Genomic DNA, 25,871 nt, shown 5'->3' with positions numbered 1-25,871 from the left:
TTGATGGAGCTGTGAGCTGATCCAACAATTCTGGAGAACAATTTGGAACTATGCCCAAAGGGCTACAAAATTGTGCATACCCTTTGGCCCAGTAGTATCACTTCTAAGATTGTATCCCAAAGAGATTATAAAAATGGGAAAGGGTCCCACATGTATAAAAATATTTTTTAGCAGATCTAAATAGTTTTAAGAGATTCCATTTTACATTTTAAGTTCCACAGTGTTAACATTAATAATAGGACATCACTTTTTGTTCATATCTTATGTAGTATACTGTATAATAATATAACATTGAAAAGATTCATTATTTGGTCTTTTTTTCTTCATTATATTTTATTTTTAGTTTGTAAAGCACAAAGAAGGCCTTTGCTGGCAATATTTTTCTTTATTCTCCCTTAAAAATTTTTTTTTTCACTTTTCAACATTCACTTCCACATAGTTTTGAATGTCAAATTATCTCCCCACCTCCCCTCATCCCAGGACAACATGTATTTGGATTACCCTTTCCTCCAATCTGTCCTCCCTCTATCACCCCCTCCCCATCCCCTTCCTTTCTATTTTCCTGTAGGGCAAGATAGATTTCTATATCCCTTTGCCTATATATCTTATTTCCTAGTTGCATGTAAAAACAGTTTTTAACATTCAATTTGAGTTCCGTATTCTTTCCCTTCCCCCCTCCTCACCCACCCTCCCTGAGAAGGCAGTCAATTTGACATAGGTTATATGTGTGTAGTCATGCAAAACACTTCCATAACAGTTATGGTGTGAAAGACTAACTATACCCTCTATCCTGTCCTGCCATCTATTCCGTCCTCTCCTTTGACTTGTCCCTCTACCAAAGTGTTTGCTTCTGATTACCCCTTTCCCCAATCTGTTGTCCCTCCTATTTTCCCCTCTCCCTTATCCCCTTCCTCCCTGCTTTCCTGTAGGGTAAGATAAACTTCAGTACTCAATTGAATGTGTATGTTATTCCCTCCTGATGGCAAATCTCATTAAAAGAAGAGTCACTTATTCCCTCTTACCTTCTCTTTCTTTCCTTCAATTGTAAAAACTCTTTCTTGCTTCTTTTATGTGAGATGATTTACTACATTCTACCTTTCCCTTTCTCTTTTTCCTAGTACATTCCTCTCAACACGTAATTTTCTTTTTTAGATATCATCCCTTCATATTTAGCTCACTCTCTGTCCTCTGTTTGTCTCTCTATGTACATACACACATACATGCATATATTCCCTCTAATTTTCCTAATACTGAGAGAGGTTGCATGAGTTACAAATATAATTTTTCCATGTAGGAATGTAAACAGTTCAACTTTAATAAATCCCTTATGCCTTCTCTTTCCTGTTTACCTTTTCATGCTTCTCTTGATTCTTGTATTTTAAAGTCATATTTTCTATTCAGCTCTGGTCTTTTCAATAAGAATGTGTAGAAGTCCTCTATTTTATTGAAGTTCCATCTTTTTCCCTGAAGTATCATACTGAGTTTTTCTGGGTAGGTGATTTTTAGTTTTAATCCTATCTCCTTTGACCTGTGGAATATCATATTCCAAGTCATCTGATCCTTTAATGTAAAAGCTGCTAAATCTTGTGTTATCCTGATTGTGTTTCCACAGGACTTGAATTGTTTCTTTCTGTCTGCTTGTAATATTTTCTCCTTGATCTGGGAACTCTGGAATTCAGCTACAATAATCCTAGGAGTTTTCCATTTAGGATCTCTTTCAGGAGGTGATCAGTAGATTCTTTCCATTTTTGTTTTACTCTCTGGTTATAGAATATCAGGGCAGTTTTCCTTGATAGTTTCTTGAAAGATGATATCTATGCTCTTTTTTTTTTGATCATGTCTTTCAGGTAGTCCAGTAATTTTAAAAGTATCTCTCCTGGTTATATTTTCCTGGTCAATTGTTTTTCCAGTGAGATTCTTCACATTGTCTTCTATTTTTTCATTCTTTTGGTTTTGTTTCATAATTTCTTGATTTCTCATCAAGTTATTAGCTTTCATTTGCTTCATTCTAAATTTGAAGGAATTATTTTCTTTAGTGAGCTTTTGGACCTCTTTTTCCATTTAGCCCATTCTGCTTTTTAAGGCATTCTCCTCATTGGCTTTTTGGATCTCTTTTACCGTTTGGGTTAGTTTAATTTTAAAGGTATTATTTTCTTCAGCATTTTTTTGGGGGGGGTTTCCTTTAGCAAGCTGTTGACTTATTTTTCATGATTTTCTTGTATCACCTCATTTTTCTTCTCCGTTTTTCCTCTACTTCCTTATTTGGATTTTCAGAATCTTTTTTGAGCCCTTCCTGGCCTGAGACCTATTTATATTTTTCTTGGAGGCTTTATATGTAGGAGCTTTGGCTTTGTTGTCTTCTTCTGGTTGTATATTTTGGTCTTCTTCATCACCAATGATGTAAGAAAATACCTCTTCACCAAGAAAGTAAGAATCTGTAGTCTGTTTCTTTATCTTCTGTTTGCTTATTTTCCCAGGCAATTACTTGACTTTTGAGGTCTTTGTTAAGTTAGGGGCTCCAGAAGCAGTTGCAGTTTCTGCAGTGGCTGCTGCCACCTTGGGGCTGGGGCTGGATCACACTCCCCTCTCAGCCAGATGAGAGACCCTTCCCACTGACCTTCAAAGCTTTCTTATATTTGTGGGTTGAGAAGTTTGGAAACTTCAGGCACCGCCAGTGATTCAGTCCCCTAAGGCCTGTTCCAGCTCCATCCATACTGGCAGCCCATGCTGAACTGCACTCCTGTCCCAGCCTGGGGTGACCAATCCTTCTAACCGACTTTGAGATTGTCTTGGACTGGAAATTTGCTTCAGTCTGTCATTTTGTGGCTTCTGCTGCTCTAGAATTTGTTTAGACTCATTTTTTACAGATTTTTTTGAGGAGTTTGGGTGGGGACAGCTCTAGTTGGTCCCTGCTTCTACTCCACCATCTTGGCTCTGCCCCCCCAGCACTAACTCTTTTTAAAACTGATACTGAGTTGACTTTTAAGCTTCCCTCTTCTCTTAAAAACTGTTCATTCTTCTTAAAAATTAGATATTGCTGTATAAACACTGATAAAACAAATACCTTTGCTGGCATTCATACACTTTCCCATAAAAAGGTCAAGACTCTGAAATAAAGTTCTTTGTATTCTTTGGAAGCCTCCATGTGCTAATTGAAGAATCTCCCTCTGTTTTATTTTATGTTGTAGATTTAAAGTGTTTTCCTTTCCTTTTTAATTCATTATTTTAAAATGTTCCTCAGGAAATTTAGTGGTCTTGCCCCTATTTCCATTTGTCCAGAAAGTTGTGTCTTAGGAGAATAACGAAATTATATATACTGGAATTCTTTTGGGGAAAATGGAGCTTACTTAGTTGTCCCTGTTGCAAATACATGGGAGTGACTAGGAGAGGTCTATTCAGGGTATCTTTTCTTCTTTGCTCAAAGCCTCCTTGTCAAGCCCTGCTCAGGTAAGACTGCTGAGGTGAGATTTTGAGTCTTGACAGTTTACCCATAAAGCCAGAGATGACAGGGAGAGAAGGGATGATCATTATAGTTTTCAAAAAGTCTTTAAGGATTGTTTGCTTTTCTTTTCCAGAAAGATAGCCTGTTGGTTCATGGGCTATGCAGGAATAGAGCCTGCAGTGACTTCCAAACTCTTTAGAACTTCTTAAGGATACAGACACAGACACACACATACACACACGCACGCACATGCACACACACAAGCACAAATGTATATGCTTTGGGTGTATGTGGATCCCATGGATAGCTACCCTTCATAGGTATATGGGGTAGTTTTTTAAAGGATCTTTTTCAAACCCCTTCATGCCTCAGATTTCCTCATCACTAAAGTGAAGAGATTGAACTTGATCTCTAAAAATCCTTCTAGCACTAACTTTGGTGGGATCAAGGCTTTAAAGAGAAATGACTGGCTGAACCTCCTGTGCAGTCTTTGTCTTGGATTTGTGACAAATGCAACTAAGCATCCAAAGGGGGAAAAAAAAACACCTCATAGCTTACTGTTTCAGGAAGAGGTCAGAATTAATATATTCTAAAATGTCCAGCCAGGGAGAGATCAAGAGATAGAATTACCTCCCACTGATCATATAGGAAGGTTAATTAATCCTCAGGAAAATACCTTGTTATTTTTGAAGATTTCTGAATTTGGCTTTTCAGGCACATAGTAGGGCAATGTCTTTCTTTTGTTCAGGCCCAGATATGGGAGCAAAGACAGGGGCATTTAAAAAATTCTGTTTGAAATTAGCAAACTTGGAACAGTGTGTATGGCTGCAAAAGAACATTGTATATGATATTACTTTGCAGGAAATAATGATAATGTCATTGAAGTGAAGACACAAGGGTCCTTTCTCTTTGCCTCTATAATGCGAAGGTGGTGATTTTTTCAAGGTTCATAGCATTAATGGGTGTGGAAATATGGAAATAATAATTGCTCAAATATATATCCATTAAGATTGTAAAATGTAGAAATGAGTGGCAGTATTTTAAGGGAACGTTTGCTCAAATGTCTTTCTGAGCTACTTTTGCTAAGGATTTTAAGAGTGCTATTAAATTGAGTGAGGCGACAAAAAATTCTCTGCAAGAGCCTTGAGTGGAGATATTTTTGGCATTATCCAATAAAGATGACATTTATTAGAGAATGAATGAGAAAATTCAGTGAACACTGTGTTCCATACCAATGGAACTAATGTGATATGTTGTATTTGGTCTTATTGTTTGTTACTTAAGAATTTTAAATGGAACTTTGGTTTTGTAAGCGTAGAGAAGTACTCAGTGACTTCCTGCAACTTCCAGTCTTAGAATGTGCCCTAGGAGCACTTAGAGAATCAGTGACTTGCTTATACAGACAGTTCTCATTTTATATAAATTTGCATTACACAAATTCAACTTTATATAAAGAATTCTGAAAGAAGTTGGCATCCCTTAAACTACTTATTCTAACTTTACTATACAGCAAATTCTCTCTCTTAGCTTCTCCCCCTCAGCTCGGCACTCTGCAGCCTTTCACCCACTCCTCCCCTCAAAAAAAAAAAGACCTCCAAGTGAAAACAGAGGAAAAGACCACCACTGGCACAGGATTATAGACTTGGCTTGAAATCACCAGGGCCTAGAGAGAAGATCTTTGCTCTGTTGTGCCCATCCACTCCCCTGCATGTCTAGCACCCACATGTCTGTCTTCTGTTCATCTGTGCTTGAGTACTGGGTGTCTGTCCTTGACCCTTATGTGTTGCCTGTCCTCTCCTGTCTGTGTGCACCCCTGCTTATTTCTCTTCCTGCTCTTGCTTTTCTTTCTCTGTCCCTTAGATATTCTTGAAGTGTGTGCTGGTTCTGTGTGAACCCCCACTCTCCACAGACCTGTGACCCCATCCCTCTTCTCCTTTCTTTTTGTTTCCCTCCTTCTTTCTTTTTGCATCTCCTAGGCCACATTCACATTAGGCAAAGCAAACTTTCTTTGGTTAAAGGCCTGCAGACTGGTGCAGTCATGCATGTAAAGCAAGAACTGTCTTTAATCACACAGCCATGTGGGTCATAGGTGGGGCTTGAACCTAGAGCTTCTTGATTCTGAGGCCAGTTCATTATCTGCTGTGTCATGCTGTCTGTTTGTATACCAATTATAGAAACAATGACAGTGAGAATAAGAATATCATCTTAACATTTTATTCATCAAGAGGAGTAGATTTCTAGTTAATGACTGAAATATCTCCATTCCACAACATATACCAGAGCTAGTTTGATGAAGAAATGAATCATATAAGGAAAGCGATAAAGAAATTGGAGATGAAAGAAATAATTATTTGAGACCTTGACCATTTGGATGAAGTCAGTTTGCAATGTCATAGAAATCAGAGTGTTGGGGAACTGTTTATGGCTACCAGATTGGTTTTTCCTAGTTGACAATGAAATATCAGAAGACTAGACTGTTAACTTAACAAAATACAGACAATAGGATTAGATCATTGTATGTGTATCTTAAAATGACAAGTTTAAGTCCAAAGAAATAGTTATGTGGTAATTGCCCTTAAAACTTGGAGACATCTCTGCTTTTGGTTTAAGATAGGAAGTGGAGAGTTTTAAGTCAAAATTTATTTTAGAACTCATGTCTTTTGGTTTTTGTTTTCATGATTCAAAGCCTTTAGGAATCTATATAGACTTTTCTTAAGTGTTTGCTAAATCATATGTGATTCAAATATTTGCTTCTCAGTGCTTGAATTCTCTTTCTGGTTACTTGTAGTATTTTATCTTTGACCCAGAACCTCTGAAATTTGTTTATAATGTTCCTGAGAGTTTTTTTGTTTTTGGGTGGGGATGGGGCAAGATTTTCAGGAGTTTATTGGGGAATTCTTTCAATTTCTAGTTTACCTTCTGGGTCTAAGCTATTGGGACAATTTTCCTTTATAATTACTTGAAAAAATTATGTCTGGGCCTTTTTGTTTGATCATTTCAGGGAGTGTAATAATTCATTAATTGTCTCTCCTTGTTCTGTTTCTAGGTCATTTGTTTTCCAATGAGAGGTTTCATATCCCGTCCCTCCTCCCCTTTTTCATTATTTTCATTTTGTTTTATTGTTCCTTGATGATGTTTCATGAAGTCATTAGCTTCCTATGTCCAATTCTAATTTTAAAACAATTATTTTTGTCAGGGAGCTATTGTGCTTTCCCCCCCGTATGTCCGATTCTGCTTTTTAAAGAGTTCTTTTCTTCAGTGAATTTTTGTGCTTCTTTTTACCATTGACCATTAGGTCAATTCTATTTTTTACGATGTTATCTTCTGCATTATTTTATGCCTCTTTTACAAAGCTGTTAATTCTTTTTCCACAATTTTCTTGAATCACTGTAATTTCTTTCCCCAATTTTTCCTTTGCCACTCATTTCTTTCTTTAATTCTCCTAGGAATTCTTGTTGAGCTTGTATCCACCTAGCATTTTTCCTTTGCTTGTAGCTGATTTTAAGTGTTGTCTTTTTCTGAGTTTATGTCTTAATCTTCCCTACTGCACTGGTAGCTTTTTATGGTTGAGTTCTTTTTTTGTTGTTTGCTCATTTTCCCATCCTATTTCTTGACTTTAAGCTTTATGTTAAAGCTGGGCTCTGTTTACCTTGGGCTGGATAGGCAGTATCCCAATCTCCAAGTTTTTTGTGTTGCTGTTTTCAGAGATAGTTCTGGGTGTCTGCAAATTTCTGATACTTCCAGGGTGCTGTGATCCAGGGAGAAATATAGTCACTATTCTCCTGGTCTTCATTTTGGTCTTTATCCAGGAAGCACTATTGTTGCTTTCTCAGGGTACTGATTATTGTATTCTTCTAGAATCTCAGTTCCTACTCAGGCTGGGCCTTGCATGTTTTCATTGCATCCAAAGCAATCTGATTCAGGGTGAAACCTAAGCACTGCTCTTGTCTGAGCTCTGCAAGTTGCTGACCTGAACTGAGTTTGAGCAACATAACTGTGTGCTCCCTGTTTGGAGTTTCAGTGAAAACTCAGGAAAACCTGATTTTATATTCAGTATCAGACACTTACTGACTTTGGGACTCTGGGCAAATCACTTAACCTCTGCTTACCTCAGTTTCCTCATTTGTAAAATTGGACATGCTTTTCAGGGTTGTTGGGGGACCAAATAAAATAAAGTAGTTAGCATAGTATTTGTCATGTAGTGACCACTATACAAATGTTATTATTTTTATTCTTTAGTAGACTACTGCTAGACTCAGGCACCTTCAGTCAGCTGAATGTTATGTAGGTTCAGAGTGAAAGACTGTAAGTTTCTCTTTGGTCTAGTTAAGGCCTGGATTTGAGATTCATTTTTGCTTCTGAGATTTAGAGCCATATAGCTACTGCTTGCTTTTATATTTGTTCCTTATCCATTACAGAGTTTTTAGCCTAAAACTATTGCTTGCCCTGACCCCCATTACTCCCCCCACCTGATCTCCAAACATAGGTCTCGTCTTCATTTACACTGGATCTGTGACCCAGCAGTGGATAGTTATTGACAATGCTACCAGTTGGCATATTTTCCTGCTCCCTGCATAAGATCAGGCCCCTTTATTCCAGATCTAGGGTCACTTCTTACCTTAATGTAAAACGAGGAGGCAGGCTCTTGTTCATTCATTGTGTTGGAAGTCTCCATGTAATATGCTTCTGGATCGATATGGTTTCAAGAGTCTATAGATCTCTCCATGTAAGCAAACCGGGGCTTGAAAATTGACTCACTGATTTTCTTATTACATTTATCAAGTAGATGTTTTGAGTTTATTTTCTAGATCTTTGTGACATATTGTGAGTGATAGCTTGGGTGTCCTTCTCTGCTGTCTTGGCTGGTCTTTCTGCCTCTCCCATCCTTTTAAAAAAAATCCACTTGATTGGATCATTACCACTGTTCTCATCCAAATCTTTCCCTCTCTTTTTGGCTAAACTCAATGAAAAAGCCATCTACAGAAGCTGCCTCCACTTTTTCTCCTCTAACTTGCTTTTGACTTCATTATTCTACTGAAACCGCTATCTCCAAAATTACAAATGATCTTGTAAATGATCTTGTAAATCTAATGGTCTTTTCTCAATCCTCATCCTTGAACTCTTGGCAATTTATGAAACTTAACCACTCTGTCCTCCTGGATACTCTCTTTTCTATTCTGTTTCTATTCCTATGTGTTTTTCTCTTCTCCATTTGTGTGTGTGTGTGTCTCTCTCTCTGACAAAAGAGCCTAAAATGTTGAATAACATTATATCCATGGAACAAAATAAGCATTTTCATAATACAGTACAATAAAAAAGATGATTGTATATGAAACTATAATCTGCCATGTACAACTTACTATTCCCTCTAAAAATACAAGGAAGTTATCATGTAAATTTCTTTTTTTTCTCTCCTCCACCCACCATTTATCTTGATGGGTCTTCATCTGCTGCTACCTTTCTAAATACATTCTTAGTCTGCTTTTATGGATATTCATCCAGGTCATCTCTATTCCATATAGGTATTCCCTCAGGGTCTGCCCTGAACCCTTTTCTCTTCTTTTATACTATCAAATTTGGTGATTTTATTTTCTTTCATGCATTCACTTATCATTTCTAAGCAGAGGATTCCTACATCTCTTTCACTAATCTTACTCTCTTTTATGAATTTTTCCTTCACCAGTTGCCCATTAGACATTTCAGTCTATCTGTCCTATAACTATCTCAGACTGATCATTTTCAGAACAAAACTCATTATCTTTCCCCCACAAACCTCTTTTTTCCCCATATTTTTGAGGTTGCTAACATTCTCTCAGTTAATAGCTTTAGTTTTATTCTCTCCTCCTCCATCTCACTCACTCCACATATCTAATCTGTTGTCAGTTCTAGCTTCTGCCTTCATAACATCTTTTGTATATGTCCCTTTTTTTCTACTCATCTAGTCACTATCACCTAGCTTTCTGGTTGGTTTCTACCCCAAATCTTTCTCTATTCACTCTAATGCATTCCCCACTCAACTTTTAAGTGATTTCCCTAAAGCAGCCTGACCACACCACCTGTTTTCTCCTCCTCATCCCAATAAATTGCAGTGACTCCTTGTTACCTCCAGGATCAATATAAAATGTGCTCTTTGGTATTTAAAGCCCTTCATAACTTCATAGCTTTCTATCTTCTAAGACTTCTTACACTTTATTCCCCTCCACATTGATTCAGTGACACTGACCTTCTTGTTGACCTTTGAATTTGACACTTTTTGTCTCTTCACTAATGCTCCTCTATGCCTGGAATATTCTCCCTCCTCACCTTTGCTCCCTGGCTTCCCTGATCTTCAAAACTTAGCTCAAATCTCCCCTTTGCAGGAAGCCTTTCATGGTCACAGCCTCTGTTGCTTTACTTCTTTTTCTTTTGTCTCCGTTTGTCACCATTCTCTCTCCTTTCCCCCAAAGTCCCTCATGCTTTTCATGTTAAATTTCCTTCATGTATGCTGATATGCAAATCTTGTATATATATAATTATTAGCATGTGGTCACTTCTGTTAGATCATATGCTTTTTGAGGGTAGAAATTGCCTTTCTTTGTATTCTCAGCCCTTCACACAGCGTAAATATTTAAAAAATACTTGTTGATTGAATATACTAATATATGTGAATGTGTATGTATATGTGCACATATATACACACGTGTTTATATTTGATTTTTTTTTTTAAAAAGAGAAGTTTGCACATGGAATAGTTGTGAAAAACCATAGGGTTTCCTCTTTTGCAGAAACAGTTTTTATGGAAAAGAATAGATGTTTGGATACTTTCAGCATCTAAATCTTGTTAATTACCACAAATTCTTTCCATTGTGATTGTATAACTATGCTGAGGTCTGGAAACATCCAAATCATCTTAGAGTTCTCTTTCATTGGGCTCCTCCTAAAATGTCTTTTCTCTGCCTCTATTGTTGGAGAATGTGGCCAGCAAAGTCTGGGTTAGTTCTCCATCTTGAAAATGTATAAACCCTCTCTAAGCAGAGTGAATCTTCATCTACTTTGTAATTTAGTAACTGACAGGCCCTGGTAGTTTATTAAAATAGTGTCTCCCTTGAAAAGTCACAACACAAAATGTAGCCCAAGTTTTTCTGGCTCTAAAATCTTTGCCATCTTTTTGGGAACCTGTGTGTAATTGATAGTCTTTTGGCTTACTACATCCTTGTAACAGAAATTACCAATGGAAATGCTGCTGATTGGCCAATCCCAGAGAGGCCTAAGTTAGGGAAAACTGAAGTTTTTGTTTTTTATAGTGTCACTTGTTCTTGTCCACATTTAAAATAAGCTAGTGGAAAGAGGGGAAAAGATAATGCTATTTTGGTAACTTTGCAACCAAGAGACTAGAATTGTTATGTTTATTTTATTTTTTGAGTCACTAAGGAAAGATAATGAAAAATCATTGTAGGACCTTTTTATTTTCTACCTCTCCTTATGTCATTTCACAGTATTAGAGAGCCAGAGTTCAGTATTATGTTTATACTTGATATATTTTAAAAGGTGGGTAGATTTGAAGGAGTGCAGCATTTTCCCTATTAAATTGTATATGCTTCTTAAGCTGTAAAACAAATTATTTTGATAAATTTAAAAAAAATGAAAAAAATGTTTTTGTTCACTTCTCTATATTTGCATTATGGGAAAAATGCAGTCACATTAAAATAAGTTCTACCATCCAGGAGAGTTAGCAGACTGTTTCCTTGAAGTAAATTTTGGTCTTTCAATGGGGAAAAAATATGATTCCCCAGGATAGAAAAAAAAAAAGATTAGAAGGTTTAAGGCATCTGATATTTGGGAATTCTCTATTAAAATATGAATATTCTTAGAGAGGTAACTGTTAAGATCATTACACACCACTGGCACCTAAATTATTGAATTGATTTAATAGATCATCCAGTCCAACTGTTGTAGGCTAAGTTAGTTTTGATAGTCAACAAGCATTTTTAAGGCTTATTGGGTCCCAAGCACTGTGTTAAGGACTGGTGTGACAAAGAAAGGCAGAAACAATGCCCTTTACAAAAGGAGCACACATTCTACCCAGGAGAAGAGGTGCAAATGACTGTACATACAAGATAAATAGTAGATGGAAGGTATGCCTGATAGAATGCACTAGCAGGTGACCTCTTGTAGAAGTAGGAATTTGAGCTTAATTTTTTGCAGGAAAACAAAGGACAGATGAGAAAGGAGAATATTTCAGGCCTGGAGAGCAGCTGATACTATGATACAGAGTTAGGAGAAAGTGTCCTGCATGGGGACCAGCAAATAGGTCAGTGAACCTGGATCACAGAATACATGGAATAGTGTTAGAAGATTGAAAAGGTAGGAAGGGCCAGATTATGGTGGGCTTTGATCACTACATAGAGAACACACACACATATGTGTACGCACACATATGTATATACACACGCACGTGCAACACACACGCATGTATGTGTATGTATATCTATATCTACCTGTCTGTGTATTTGTCTTTCTATGATTCTAGAGGTAATAGGGAGCCAGTAGAGTCTTACAGAGGACCTTTGCTGCCTGTAGATAATGAGTCTTCATTCTCTTTCATTCTACTCCCCGGGGCTAACCTTTTCCAGTTTATAGAAGATCATTCCTAACAACAATGTATCAGAGAGCTACTCAGTGATGGCCACCTACCCTCTTGTTTATGGAAAATTCTTCCTCTTTGAAGGGACTCAGAGAGAGACTTGTCCATCATTTGCTGGTCTCTATGATTGAGCAGCCTAACCCCCTGAGAGAACATAGACTTGCAGTCGAACCCCTAGTGATGTAATAACCCTCCTGAACTCATTTGTCTAGTTATATCCTCCTTTTTTCAATGATCCTGAATGCCAGGTTATCTTTATATAAACCTGTTCTACATCCTGCACCACCTACTCTCTTATTCTCATCTTCTTCACATTCTCCCTTCTCTAGTGTCATACTCTTAAGCCACCCACTTTTTTCCTGCACTCCACAGAATATACATACCTTAGTAACAGATTTTCTTCTTTTCTTAATAGTATTTTCTTTTTTTCCTAATTACATGTCGATATTTTTTAGCATTCATTTAAAAATTTTTCTGTTTTTTCCCCATCTTTGTTTAGTATTTTCATTTTCCCCAGTTACATGTAAAAACAATTTTTAACATTCATTTAAAACTTTTGAGTTTTAATTCTCTCTCCCTCCCCCAGCCCTCTCTCTCTTCACCCCACCCCCAACCTCTTTTATTGAGAAGGCAAGGAATTCGATATAGTTCATACATGTGTAGTCATGCAAAACATTTTCTAACAATCATATTGTGAAAGAAAACATAGACCAAAAAAAAAAAACCCTCAAGAAAAAAAAAAAAGCAAAAAAAAAAAAGTAGTAGGCTTCAATCTATATTCAGATACCGGCACTTCTTTCTCAGGGAATGGATAGCATTTTTCATCATAAGTCCCTCAGAGTTGTCTTGGATTATTGTGTTCCTGAGAATAGCTATCATTCACAGATTCATTTTTATTAGATTTTGAGTTCCATATTTTTTCTCCCTTTCTCCCTCTTCCTTACGGTAGGCAATTTCATAAAGATCATACATGTATTATCACTTAAAACTTTTTTATTAGTCACAGTTATGAAAGAAGAAACATCAAAAGAAAAAAACATGAAAAAAATAAAGTAATTGAAAAAAGTATGCTTCAATCTACATTTACAAGCCATCTGTTCTGTGTCTGAATGTGGATAGCATTTTTCTTTGTGAGTCCTTTGTACTTGTCTTGCTTACCTGTTGAAATCCTAGCTATTTTTTATTCTTGGTGTAATACCACTTCCTTGAGGTAGCTGTTAGGGGAATTTTTTATTTTCTCTTTCATAAGTCATTCCTTCTGGATTTTCTAGTTAACGATAAGTCTACTTTAATAGTAACCTCACTTCAACAAAGGCTTTCCCATGGGACATAAAAATTTATGCAAGAGCCACCATGAGGAATCAGTCTAATGTAGTTAACAAGCTTGTATGCCTCCCAAAAGGAGTGAACTACAGGCTCGTGACCGTGAGATTGCCACTTGTAGGAAGTGCTATGACAAGGTCAAATAAAAATTTGATGAAAACCTGGAGACCTTCATTACCAGTGTGCCAAAGGAGGACAAACATTTTTCTTTTTTAAGATTAAATATTTTTTCACAATTGTATGTAAAACAGTTTTAATATTTTTTTCACATTTTGAGTTCCAAATTCTTTCCCTCTCTCCCCTCTCCCCTCATTGAGAAGCTCACCAATATATATATATATAGTCATTTCAATGCAAGTCATTCTGTGAAAGAAAACACAGACAAAAAACCCCCAAGAAAAGTACAGAAAAAGTATCTTTGATCTGCAGTCAGGCTCTACCAATTCTTTCTTTGGAGAGGGTGAGCACCTTTCATCGTAAGTTGTATCGAATTGTCTTGGATCATTGTATTGCTGAAAATAGCTCAGTTATTCGTAGGAGATCATCATACAATATTGCTTTTAATGTGTGTAGTGTTCTCCTGGTTCTGCTCATTTCACTTTGTATTAGTTCATGAAATCTTTCCATGTTTTTCGGAGAGCATCCTACACGTCATTTCTTAAAGCACAGTAGTGTTGCATCATAATCATATACAACAACTTGTTCAACCATTTCCAAATTTATGGAAAGCCCTTCAATTTCCAATTCTTTGTCACCACTAAGAAGTACTAAAAATATTCTTCTACACAGAGGTCTTTTTCCTTACCATTTTTTATCTCTTTGAGATACAGGCTTTGTAATGGTATTTCTTAGTTAAAGGGTATGCATGGTTTTATAGCCCTTTGGGCATAGTTCCAAATTGCTTTCCAGAATGGTTGAATCAGCATGTAACTTTACCAATAGAACATTAGTGGTTTAATTTTCCCACATCACTTCCAAAACTTATTATTTTTCTTTTCTGTCATATTATCCAATCTGACAGGTGTGAGGTAGTAGCTCAGAGTTCTTTTAATTTGCGTTTCTCTAGTGATTTAGAGCATCTTTTTTTATATGACTGTATGACTAAAAGATAGCTTTTATTACTTTCTCTGTAGTTCCAGACAAATGCCTGTTTATATCCTTTGACCATTTATCATTTGAGGACTAACTCTTATTTTTATACATTTGACTCAGTTTTCAATATGTTTGAAAAATGAAGTCTTTATTGGAGAAACTCATTGTAAAAGTTATTTTTCACAGTAATGATTACCAACTATGTATTTCCTTCCATCCTATTTTCCCTCTATTTACTCTACTCTTTCTCCTTTTATCCTGCCCATTCTCAAAAGTGTTTTGCTTCTAAGTTTTATCTCCACCAAACTGCCCTCTCATCTATCAGCCTCTCCATGACCACCCCGTTATCCTTTTCTCTTCTTACTTTCTTGTATGGTAAGAATGTTTTCTACACACAACTAAGTATGTGTCTTATTCCCTCATTGAGCCAACTCTGAGGAGAATAAGGTTCACGTGCTCCCCTTCAAGCTTCCCCTTTTTTTCCTTCCACTGTGAAATCTCTTTCATGACCTCTTTTATGTCAGATGATTTATCCCATTCTACCTCTCCCTTTCCACTTTTCCCAGTGCATTCTTTTTTTCTTATCCCTTAACTTCAGTTTTTTTAGATAATCATACCATCGCATTCAACTCACATCTCTTTTCTATCTATGTATGCTCCACATAAGTTTTAGGAGTTATAAATATAATTTTACCATATAGGAAAATAAGCAGTTTAACCTTATTGAATCCCTTATGATTCCTCTTTCCTTTTTACCTTTTTATGCTTCTCTTGAGTCTTGTATTTGAAAGTCAGATTTTCTCTTCAGCTCTGATCTTTTCATCAGGAATGTTTGAAAGACCTCTGATTTGTTGAATGACCATTTTTCTTTCCTACTGAAGTGGAAAAGTTTTTGCTAGGTAGGTGATTCTTGGTTGTAATCTTTGCCCTCCAAAATTACATATTTCAAGTCCTCTGATCCTTTAAATGTAGAAGTTGCTAAATATTGTGTTATCCTGTCATCCCATGATATTTGAATTTTTTTTATTTTTGATTGCTTGCTGCTACATTTTCTCTTTGATCTGGGAGGTTTGGAATTTGGCTGTAATATTCCTTGGAGTTTTCATTATAGAATCTCTTTCAGGAAGTGATTGGTGGTTTTTTTTTTAATTTGTGTATTACCTACTGGTTCTAGGATACCAGGGTAGTTTTCCTTGATAATTTATTAAAAGATAATGTCTAACCTTTTTTTTTTTTGATCATGACTTTCAGGTAGTTCAGTAATTCTTAAATTTTTTTTGCTGGATCTATTTTCTAGGTCACTTGTTTTTCCAATGAGATATTTCACATTTTCTTCTATTTTTTCATTCTTTTGATTCTGTTTGGTTGTTTCTTGGTGGCTCATGTAATCATTAGATTTCACTGTCCTAATTTTAACTTTTTTTTAAGGAAATGTTTTCTTCAGTGAGCTTTTGTTCCTTCTTTTCCATTTGGCCAGTTCTGCTTTTTTAGGTGTTCTTCCCTTCCATGAATTTTTGTATATCTTTTTCCATTTAGCCAGTTTTGCTTTTCAAGGCATTCTTTTCTTCATTGCATTTTTAAAATCTCTTTTACTATTTGGTGTATTCTGTTTTTTTAGATGTTATTTTCTTCAAAAGTTTTTTGGTACTGTATTTTTTTTTAAGGTGTTATTTTCTTCAGTATTTTTTGGTACCTCCTTTACTAAGCTGCTTACTCTATTTTCATGATTTTCTTGCATCACTCTCATTTCTTTTCCTCTACCTCTCTTACTTGATTTTTAAAATCCTTTTTGAGCTCTTCTATGATCTGAGACCATATTTTTCTTCATATTCATACTTTTCTTTAGTGCTTTGAATGTGGGGATTTGGACTTTGCTGCCTCCTTTCAGTGTTTGTTTTGATCTTCCCGTCACCATGGTAACTTTCTTTGCTCAAATATTTTTTCTGTTGTTAGCTCTTTTTCTACCTTATTTTTTGACCACTAAAGAAGGGCTCTGCTTTCCAAGTATTTTGCCCTCTGGTTTTTGGACTTCTGGGCAGTTTTCCTTGATGATTTCTTGGAAGATATTGTCCAGGCTCTTTTTTCCGTCATGGCTTTCTGGTCCAGGTTCTTTTTTCATCATGACTTTCTGGTAGACCAATAATTCTTAGATTTTCTCTCCTGATCTATTTTCCATGTCAGTTGTTTTTCCAGTTAGATATTTTACATTTTCTTTTATCTTTTCACTCTTTACATTCTGTTTGACTGATTCTTGATGTCTCATAGAGTCATTAGCTTCTACTTGCTGGATTCTAACTTTTATCAAATTGTTTTCTTCAATTAACCTTTGCATCTCCTTTTCCATCTGCCGTATTGTTCCTTTTATGGAATTTTTTTCTCCAGTTCCATAATTCTTTTTCCATTTTTCCAGTTTTCCCAGTTGTTTTGTGCTTCCTTTTCTATTAATCCAATTTTCCTTTTAAATTATTGTTATTTCTTTTTTCATATTTTCAAAATGATTGCCCAGTTTTTCTTCTACTTCCCTAATTTGGCTTTTAAAATCTTTCTTGAGCTCTTCAAAGATGCTCTTTGGGCTTGATAGCAGTTCATATTCCCTTCTGAAGTTTCAGATGGGAATGCAGTCTCAATGCTACCCTCTTTGGTATTTGTGTTTTGGTCCTTGTCCCCATAGAAAGATTCTGTGGTCTTATTTTCTCTGGTTTGCTTCTTGCTCATGATGATTGCCCGTTTCCTGGCTTTTAAAGTGAATCTCTGCTTCTAGGGCACAGGAGGCACTGTCCTGCTGTTCTTGTGTTTAGAACTTGAGGCTTTGTGTGTTGTGACCTCTGGTTCTTTCAGCTAGAGGCTAGAATGCTGTAGCTTACCTGGTGTTGAGCTGGCTGATGTGCCAAAGCAGAGGCCAGGTGAAGTCTTTCTGAGATTCCCAGGAGTTACCTTGGAGCCAGCTGTGTTAAGTGTGTGGAAGGGGTGGTCTGGCTACAGGAGTTCTCCTTTCCTGAGCACAGGTAGACTCAATGAACTAGTGATTTGCACTAGTGTCTTCCCTATTCCTCTGACTATGCTGAGGCACACCTGGGGTCCTGGTGTTGGGCTCCACCTCCCTGGGACTCAAGATCTCCTCCTGGTTTGCTGAGTTATGGCTATCCGGGACAGTTCTGGTCCTGCACTTGTCACCTTCAGCCACAGCAAGAGGGACTTCCCTTTGCAATTTTCCTAGATTCACAGGCTGAGAGACTGTTTGTCCCTTCGACTGATCCCACTATTCCAGGATTTTTCCTGGGGAAATATTTTATATATTTTTCAAGGTCAACAAGGGGAGGGGTAGAGCATTTACCAATAACTCCTCCATCTTGGCTCCAGGAAGTTCAAGTAGGTGACTTACAGACATTTAATCTGCGGGCTGATAATCTCAGGAGTGGCTGCTGTAGTAACCTGGGGTTCTGCAGTTCTGTCTCACTCACTTCCACTGGACTCCTGTCCTGGGCTAATATACCTGAGATTCTGCAATGCAGCCACTGCTTCAGACCTCTTGGGGCTTCCTGGTTGGCCCTACCACTGAGGGGTCTGCGCTGGCTCCTCCAGCCCCGTGCATCAGATCCTTCTCATTGACCTTCCAATCTGTTCTGGGCTGGAAATCTGTCTGTCTCCTGTTGGATTCTGCCCCTCCAAAATCCATTCAGATTCTCTTTTTTAGAGGTACCTGAAGGAGTTTGTCATAGAGATTAGGTGAGTAGTTGCTCTCACTCTGCCTTCTTGACTCTGCCCCCTCACGAAATTTAAATCTTATGTGACCAGAGAAATCACTTTAGGAAGTTTACAATTTATTGGTTTCTTAAGTTTGCGCCCTATGGAAAGTCCAGTTAAAAGGTAAACTGGCAAGTGCATGCTAAAATATTTTGTTTGCCTTCAAAAGACCCACTAAATTTTAACTCACAGACAGCATTTCCAGTTTATTTATCACTACTCATATACAAACCCCAAATTTACAACATAAAAACTGCTGTTAAAATTTTTTCAGCAATAGTAAGTCTGTGGAAATTTGTTCCCATTTTCTTTTAAACCTTTTTTCTCCAAATCTCCAAGATTCAGCTATTAAAATAGTTTTAAGCTATTAAAATTTAAAACTGTACTAAGACTTTTGAGACATGCTGTGTTTTTAACCTCTAAAAATGTATTGGATTCATGTATACCAAAATCAGTCATTCAGTCTAGTGCCCTATACTACATTACAAGGTTTTTTTCACAGTCAGTGAAACCGTGAACTGAACAATTGTTGGCATTAATTTGTAAGACAATCGTTAATGCAGTAGGATACTAAAATTACTATACTTGATGCTCAGTTGTTTAGAAGAATTAGAGAATATGAACCCATTCAATTATGAAAACCTGCCTTAAGAAATAAACATTTTGGTCATAAAGGATCACTATTGGTAGTCACTAAATTTCAGTTAGAAGAGACTTAGAGTCTAGTTCAGCCTGCACCTGGGCAAAAATTTCATTGACATTAGGCCTGAGAAGTGGTCATTCAACCTTTTCTTAAATATTCCTTGCTATTCAGTTGTTTTAGTAATATCCAACTCTTTCTTACCGTATTTGGGGTTTTCTTGGCAATGATACTTGAGAGGTTTGCCATTTACTTCTCCAGATCAGTTTTTTCAGATGAGGAACTGAGGTAGATAGGGTTAAATAAGTTGCCTAGCAACTAGTGTTTGAGCCTAGATTTGAATTCAAGAAGATGAGTCTTACTGACTTTATTCTATCTACTGTGCCACCTAGCTGCCTATTCCTACTGATAAGGAAACTTGTACCTCCCTAGATAGCCTTTTACAGTTTTGGAGAGTTATATCTTTAGAAAGTTTTTTTCCTAACATCAAACCTAAATATATGTCTTTGCAGCTTCCACTCACTGTTACTAGTTTTGTTCAGCTCTTGCCAAATAACCACTTTGAATTACTCTCCCCATCCTCCCCCCATCTATCTCCTCTTCTTCTACTGTTGAACTGCTGCATGGATCTAAAGTTACTAGACCATGCAACAAAGTCTGCTACAGTTTTATGTTATATAATCTCATTTATTATAGCTTAATAATATTCCATTACATTCAAAACAGTAACAGAGAATATAATTTGAGGTCTAGGAGTGTTATAAACCTTTATCCCTACCTTTTTCATCATTTACCTTGATATTCTAGATATCTTTTCTTCCAAATTAATTTTATTTTTATTTTAATAAGTTCTCCAAAGTGTCCCCTTTTTAACACTAAGGTTGTAAATTGTCTTTGGTAATATTGTCATTCTTATTATATTGGCGTAGCCTATTCATGAGTATTAAATATTCCTCCAGCTATTTAAGCTTTGTTTTCTTAAGGATCATTTTAAATTGAATTTATGCAAGTCTTTTGTGTGCTTTGGTAGATCTATCCTTAGATATTTTAGGACTTTTATAGTTTTTTAGAATGAGATTCCCCTTTCTGTTACTGTCTTTTGGAATTTGTTATTTTATAGAAGCATAGTTGTTCTCCTGAGGTTTTATTTTGTAGTCTGAAACTTTGATGAAGCTTTTAATTTTATCAGTGTTTTTGCTGATTCCCTAAGATTTTTTTAAGCATAGTCATATCAGAAAATATTGATAGTTTTATCTCCTCTTTACATATTTTTATGCTTTTAATTTCTTGTTCTTCTCTTATTGCTATTGCTAGGATTTTCAGAACTAGTGTGGAAAGTGGGCATCTTTGAAAAGGTTCTGTTGTGTATCCCCATTGTATATAATGCTTACTTTAAATTTGAGATAGATGCTATTGATGATATTTAAAAAGTCCCTCTCCCTCTTTGCCCACATTTTGTAGAATTTTTAACAGAAATGATTGCTGTACCATGGCAAAGGCTTTTTTTTTTTGGTATCTGTTGATACAATCATATGGTTTTGGATGTTTTGGTTTTTAATATCATTAATTATGTTCATACTATTAATATCTACCACCCAATCAAAATCCTGGTAGTGGTTGTCAACAGACACCCCCCACCCCCACCCTCAGGTCATTCCCCTTACTTTCTCAATGAGTTCATTGCCTTGAGTACAATTTTTATCTCCTCCCCAACTTCTGCCCTCATAGGAGGATACTTCAACATACATTTATTCTCCCTCAGATACCTTAACCACATGATACTTTAGCCTATTCACCTCCCATGATCTCAGCCACACACAAAACTATTCATAACCTTGATCTTGCTATTATCCACAAATAGGTAATACCACCACAGTGTTCAAGAATTCTGAAAACCTCTTAGTTGACCATAATCATAAACCAATTCAATGTTCCACTAGTTTCCTTTCTTGAATCCATAAGCCCCATATCATATCGTCAGTTATGCCAAATCCAAACCTCAGCTTTGGATCATTCCCACCATTTGTTTTCTTTCTTCACTGTTGGTGAATTTAAGGTGAAGAAAAATCACTCAACCATTCTGACTGGATCCTCACTGCTGTTAGACAATCCTACTATACTTCTTTTGTCAACTCATTAACTGTGATGGCTATTCCATAACTTTTAATACCTCCTCAAATCTCCCATAGTTCCTCCTCTCCCTACTCTCTCAGCTGAGAACCTTGCCTCATATTTTAGAGAAAAAAAATTGAGGTCATTTGCATTGAACTCCTTCTTCTTTCTTCTTTCTCATCTTTTATCACTCATGTGATTTCCCACTGTCTCTCACACCTCGCATCCAAACTATAGCCAAAGCCTGTTGATTTCACTTTGACAGCATCTCTCAAATATGTCCCCTTCTCTTCTCTAACATTGCCTCCACTCTGGTGCAGATATTTATCACCTCACATTGAAATTATCGAATAGCCTGTAGGTGGTTCTGCTTGTCTGAAGTTTTTTCACACCCAACTCTGTCCTTCACTCAGCCACTTAAGTGATTTTCCTAAAGATCTGGCCTAATCGTGTTACCCCTCCTACTCACTAAACTTCAGTGGCTTTCTATTGCTTTTGGGATCAGATTCAGAATATTCTGTTTGACATTCAAAGCCCTTCATAACCTTGCCCCCTCCTATCTTTCCAGTCTTCTTATACTTTCTTGACACCTACATTTTGATATAGTGACATTTGCCTCATGACTGTTCCACAAGGAAGACATTCTATCTCTGTGCCCCCTGCATTTTTCCTAACTGCTCCCCATGCCTGAAATACTCTTCTTCCTTTATCTGACTGCTGACTTCCCTAGCTCCCTTTAAGGCCCAGCTAAAATCCCATGTTTTATAGGAAGTCTTGTCCAATTTTCTCTCAGCTATTTCTTATTTAGCTTGTATATAGCTTACTTTTTGTATATTTGTTTACTTGTTTTCTCCCCCACTAGATTATAAGCTCCTTGGAGGCAGATACTTTTTTAACCTCTTTTTATGCTCCCAATGCTTAGCACAATGCTCTTTACACATAGTAGGTGCTTAATAATTGTTTTTGATTGATTGATTGATAGTATAACCACTTAATTTTATAGGTGAGGAAAAATGACACCCATAGTGGTTTCACCATAATGATCATAATGCTCTTTCCATTGTATTTCCTTTCTGCCTTTTCCTTCTTTGAAAAGGATTGAAAAGGCTATTTTTAGACAAATGGAAATTCTTTACATCTGTCTTTTGTTTTGTTTTGTGTCATTTCCTAACTCAGATTGTTCAGCCTTTAGGACATCAAATGGGTAGCCTCTGCCCATTTAATTAACAAAGACTATGGAATTGTACTTAACAGATCATTATTGGCATATTGTTGTAAAAGAATATACCATTTCATAACTTGACTTTTGGAACCATCTATTTTTCTCTCTTTTAAAAATATTTCATATCCATAGAGAAACTAGAAAGAAACTTTTAAAAATACTTTTTGTCAAAAGTTATATCATATAGCCATAATCTGGTAGCCTGCTTTCTAATAATGTGTCATAAAAAATAAACTTGTTCATACATAAAGTAAAACAAATGTTTAAATGTCTTAAGTACTTAAAGGCAGTATTTATTTTTTCAAAAAACACTCTTTTGATGTATGTTATCATTAGATCCTAAGGAAGAACACACAGGTCTATATTTAACCAGGTTATACTGTAAATGAGTATGAACCATCTGGAGTAAGGAAAGGTGATGAAGGATAGAATGGGGGTGGTAACTTTATTACAGTAGAATTTACTGTGTAGTTCTTTCTTATTAATCCACTTCTTGTTTCCTCGTTATGTTTGAGTTACAGAACTGCATAATGAAAAAGAGAGAAAGAGACATGGATAGGAAGAAAAAATGCTCAAGAATGTGCACAGTTGGAATTAGTTTTATTCATTTGACAAACTTCTGCTGCCATTCAGAATCCCAGTGATAGACATTCAGCCTGCGATGTGAGCTGGTTTTTTGTTAAGTGGACCAAGTATGAATTTCATCCTCCTAAAGGCAGTTGTGAAAACTGAAGTTGACATTTTTTAAAGTAAAAAAAATAAACAAAACCAAAAACTTCTTTTCATTTCACTTTGTTGCTTAAGTTACATGTGCTGTTTTTTGATGCAGCAATATACACCAATGGAAAATAGTTGTTTGTTGGCAGAAATGAGTCATTCTGTTACCTGTGACATATATTGAAGAAGAGTAACTAGTTTTCTTTAATAAGAAAACTTAATGGTATAGGTATCTGGTAGAAAAAATGAGGGAAGAGGCATTCTAATTATTTCTGTAGAGAACCTTTAAATCCATATTTTTGATAAGAAATACATACCAAGTTCAAGAATTTTAAAAAATTGACATTTGGGAGTATCCTGTAGTACTGTAATGATTTTTGTTATACTTTGGTGCTGGAAGTAAATGAAAATGAATTTGAAAAAAAAAGGGGAGAGGCAGTGTGGCATAGTATGGATAGAGGGCCAGCTGAGGAGTCAGAAAGACTATACTTCAAATTTTCCTTCTTACATATGTGTGATTATGGGCAAGTAACTTAACCTTTGCAGCAGGGGGATATACATTGGGAATGGCCTCCATCTATGAAATCACAGGTCTGGTTTCCCCGTCTCTCTCGTAAAAAAGTCAAGATAAATTATTCCTTGAACAAAGTAAGCATAGAGATTTTTTCTCTCTCCTTATAGTTGCTTTTTGGATATTGGTAGCAGCTTTCCAAATGTCACCAAGAGGAACTCCTTTCAGATGTTGATTTTATTGTACATTTCCAGTGGTTCTTCTCTTTAAGCTACTCTTCCCAAATTGGTAAAGTATGGTTATTGGGAATGACTCATTAACTTGCTTGTGAACTTTTATTCTGTTGCATAACTTTAGGCAATAAAATTATGATTCTTTTTAGTCATTTTCTTTCCTTTGTGTGTATAAAAATGTTTATTAGAAACTGTGGGAATGACACATAGTTTTTTTGTTAGTGCCCTAGGGAGTGAATAGCATTTATTCTTGGTTATTTGAATGTTTTACATATTTGAGTATTTTACATATAATTTTTTGAATAGTAGTAGCATGAAAACTATGCATTGCATGCTTCAAAGTGCTTTTGTATTGCAGTTGTAACATAATTTTATTGTTTAATTTCATGTCTTTATTTGGGAGAAGCATAGCAGAGTTGATATTTCTGAAATTGGAGATAAGTAAGATCTAGGTTTAAATCATATCTCATACTATCTTTGGGACCATGGGGAAGCCGCTTTTACCTCAAGAGCCTTAGTTTTTTTAATCTATAAAGTTAATATTAGAGTCACCCTGCTGAGTACTGGGGATATAATAGTCTATGTACTCAAGCAATTAATATTCTGCTGTCACTTAGAATTTTTGTATTTAGTTTTTTCTTTTATATATGAACTCTACCTTGATTGATAACCAAAACCACTTGATTACAGCTTGAAAATTTTAGTAGTCGTTGATATTTTATTTATTTATTTCTTTTTTTAAAAAAATCTTTATTTATTTAACTTTTAACATTCATTTTCACAAAATTTTAGGTTCCAAATTTTCTCCCCTTTTGTCCTCTCCCCCCACCCCAAAACACCGAGCGTTCTAATTGCCCCTGTCTGCCAATCTGCCCTCTCTTCCCTTTCTGCCCTTATCTCCATCCTGTACTCCTTTACCTGTATTTCTTATTTCCTAGTGGCAAGAACAGTACTCAACAGTTGTTCCTAAAACTTTGAGTTCCAACTTCTCTTCCTCCCTCCCTCCCCACCCCTTGCCTTTGGAAGGCAAGCAATTCAATATAGGCCAAATCTGTGTAGTTTTGCAAATGACTTCCATAATAGTAGTGTTGTGTAAGAACTAATTATATTTCCCTCCCTCCTATCCTGCCCCCCATTACTTCTGTTCTCTTTTGATCCTGTCCCTCCCCATGAGTGTCAACCTCAAATTGCTCCCTCCTCCCCATGTCCTCCCTTCCATCATCCCCCCCACCCTGCTTATCCCCTTATCCCCCACTTTCCTGTATTGTAAGATAGGTTTTCATACCAAAATGAGTGTGTATTTTATTCCTTCCTTTAGTGGAATGTGATGAGAGTAAACTTCATGTTTTTCTCTCACCTCCCCTCTTTACCCCTCCACTAATAAGTCTTTTGCTTGCCTCTTTTATGAGAGATAATTTGCCCCATTCCATTTCTCCCTTTCTCCTCCCAATATATTTCTCTCTCACTGCTTGATTTCATTTTTTTAAGATATGATCCCATCCTCTTCAATTCACTCTGTGCACTCTGTCTCTATGTGTGTGCACGTGTGCGTGTGCATGCGTGTGTGTAATCCCACCCAGTACCCAGATACTGAATAGTTTCAAGAGTTACAAATATTGTCTTTCCATGTAGGGATGTAAGCAGTTCTTTTATAAGTTCTTTTATAAGATTTTTTAAGTCCCTTATGACTTCTCTTTGCTGTTTATCTTCTCATGCTTCTCTTCATTCTTGTGTTTGAAAGTCAAATTTTCTTTTCAGCTCTGGTCTTTTCATCAAGAATGCTTGAAAGTCCTCTATTTCATTGAAAGACCAATTTTTCCCCTGAAGTATTATACTCAGTTTTGCTGGGTAGGTGATTCTTGGTTTTAGTCCTAGTTCCTTTGACTTCTGGAATATCCTACTCCATGCCCTTCGATCCCTTAATGTAGAAGCTGCTAGATCTTGTGTTATCCTGATTGTATTTCCACAATACTTGAATTGCTTCTTTCTAGCTGCTTGCAATATTTTCTCCTTGACCTGGGAACTCTGGAATTTGGCCACAATGTTCCTAGGAGTTTCTCTTTTTGGATCTCTTTCAGGCGGTGTTCTGTGGATTCCTTGAGTATTTATTTTGCCCTCTGGTTCTAGAATCTCAGGGCAGTTTTCCTTGATAATTTCATGAAAGATGATGTCTAGGCTCTTTTTTTGATCATGGCTTTCAGGTAGGCCCATA

General features: G+C 36.4%; 1 protein-coding gene and 1 pseudogene across 15 annotated transcripts in view; one reads left to right on the top strand and one right to left on the bottom strand.

The window, feature by feature from the left end:
- Nucleotides 1-25,871, top strand: part of CCDC91 (coiled-coil domain containing 91) — a 580,237-nt gene that overhangs the window by 26,935 nt on the left and 527,431 nt on the right. Inside the window, exon 1 of one of the 15 annotated variants that reach the window (XM_072654438.1) lies at nt 23,597-23,714. The exons of the other annotated variants lie outside the window; for them this stretch is intronic. The gene's annotated coding sequence lies outside the window, so the exon portion shown is untranslated. Of the gene's footprint in view, nt 1-23,596; nt 23,715-25,871 lie in introns of those variants that run through there. 15 annotated transcript variants of the gene reach the window in all.
- LOC140531963 (cyclin-dependent kinase 11B-like) overlaps nt 1-25,871 on the bottom strand; it is a 56,186-nt pseudogene that overhangs the window by 26,549 nt on the left and 3,766 nt on the right.

The sequence above is a fragment of the Notamacropus eugenii genome, chromosome 3, assembly GCF_028372415.1.
Source record: "Notamacropus eugenii isolate mMacEug1 chromosome 3, mMacEug1.pri_v2, whole genome shotgun sequence".
In the NCBI taxonomy this organism is placed as follows: Eukaryota; Metazoa; Chordata; class Mammalia; order Diprotodontia; family Macropodidae; genus Notamacropus; species Notamacropus eugenii.
Note: the sequence above shows the minus strand (reverse complement) of the source record. Positions and strands in the feature narration are given on the sequence as shown.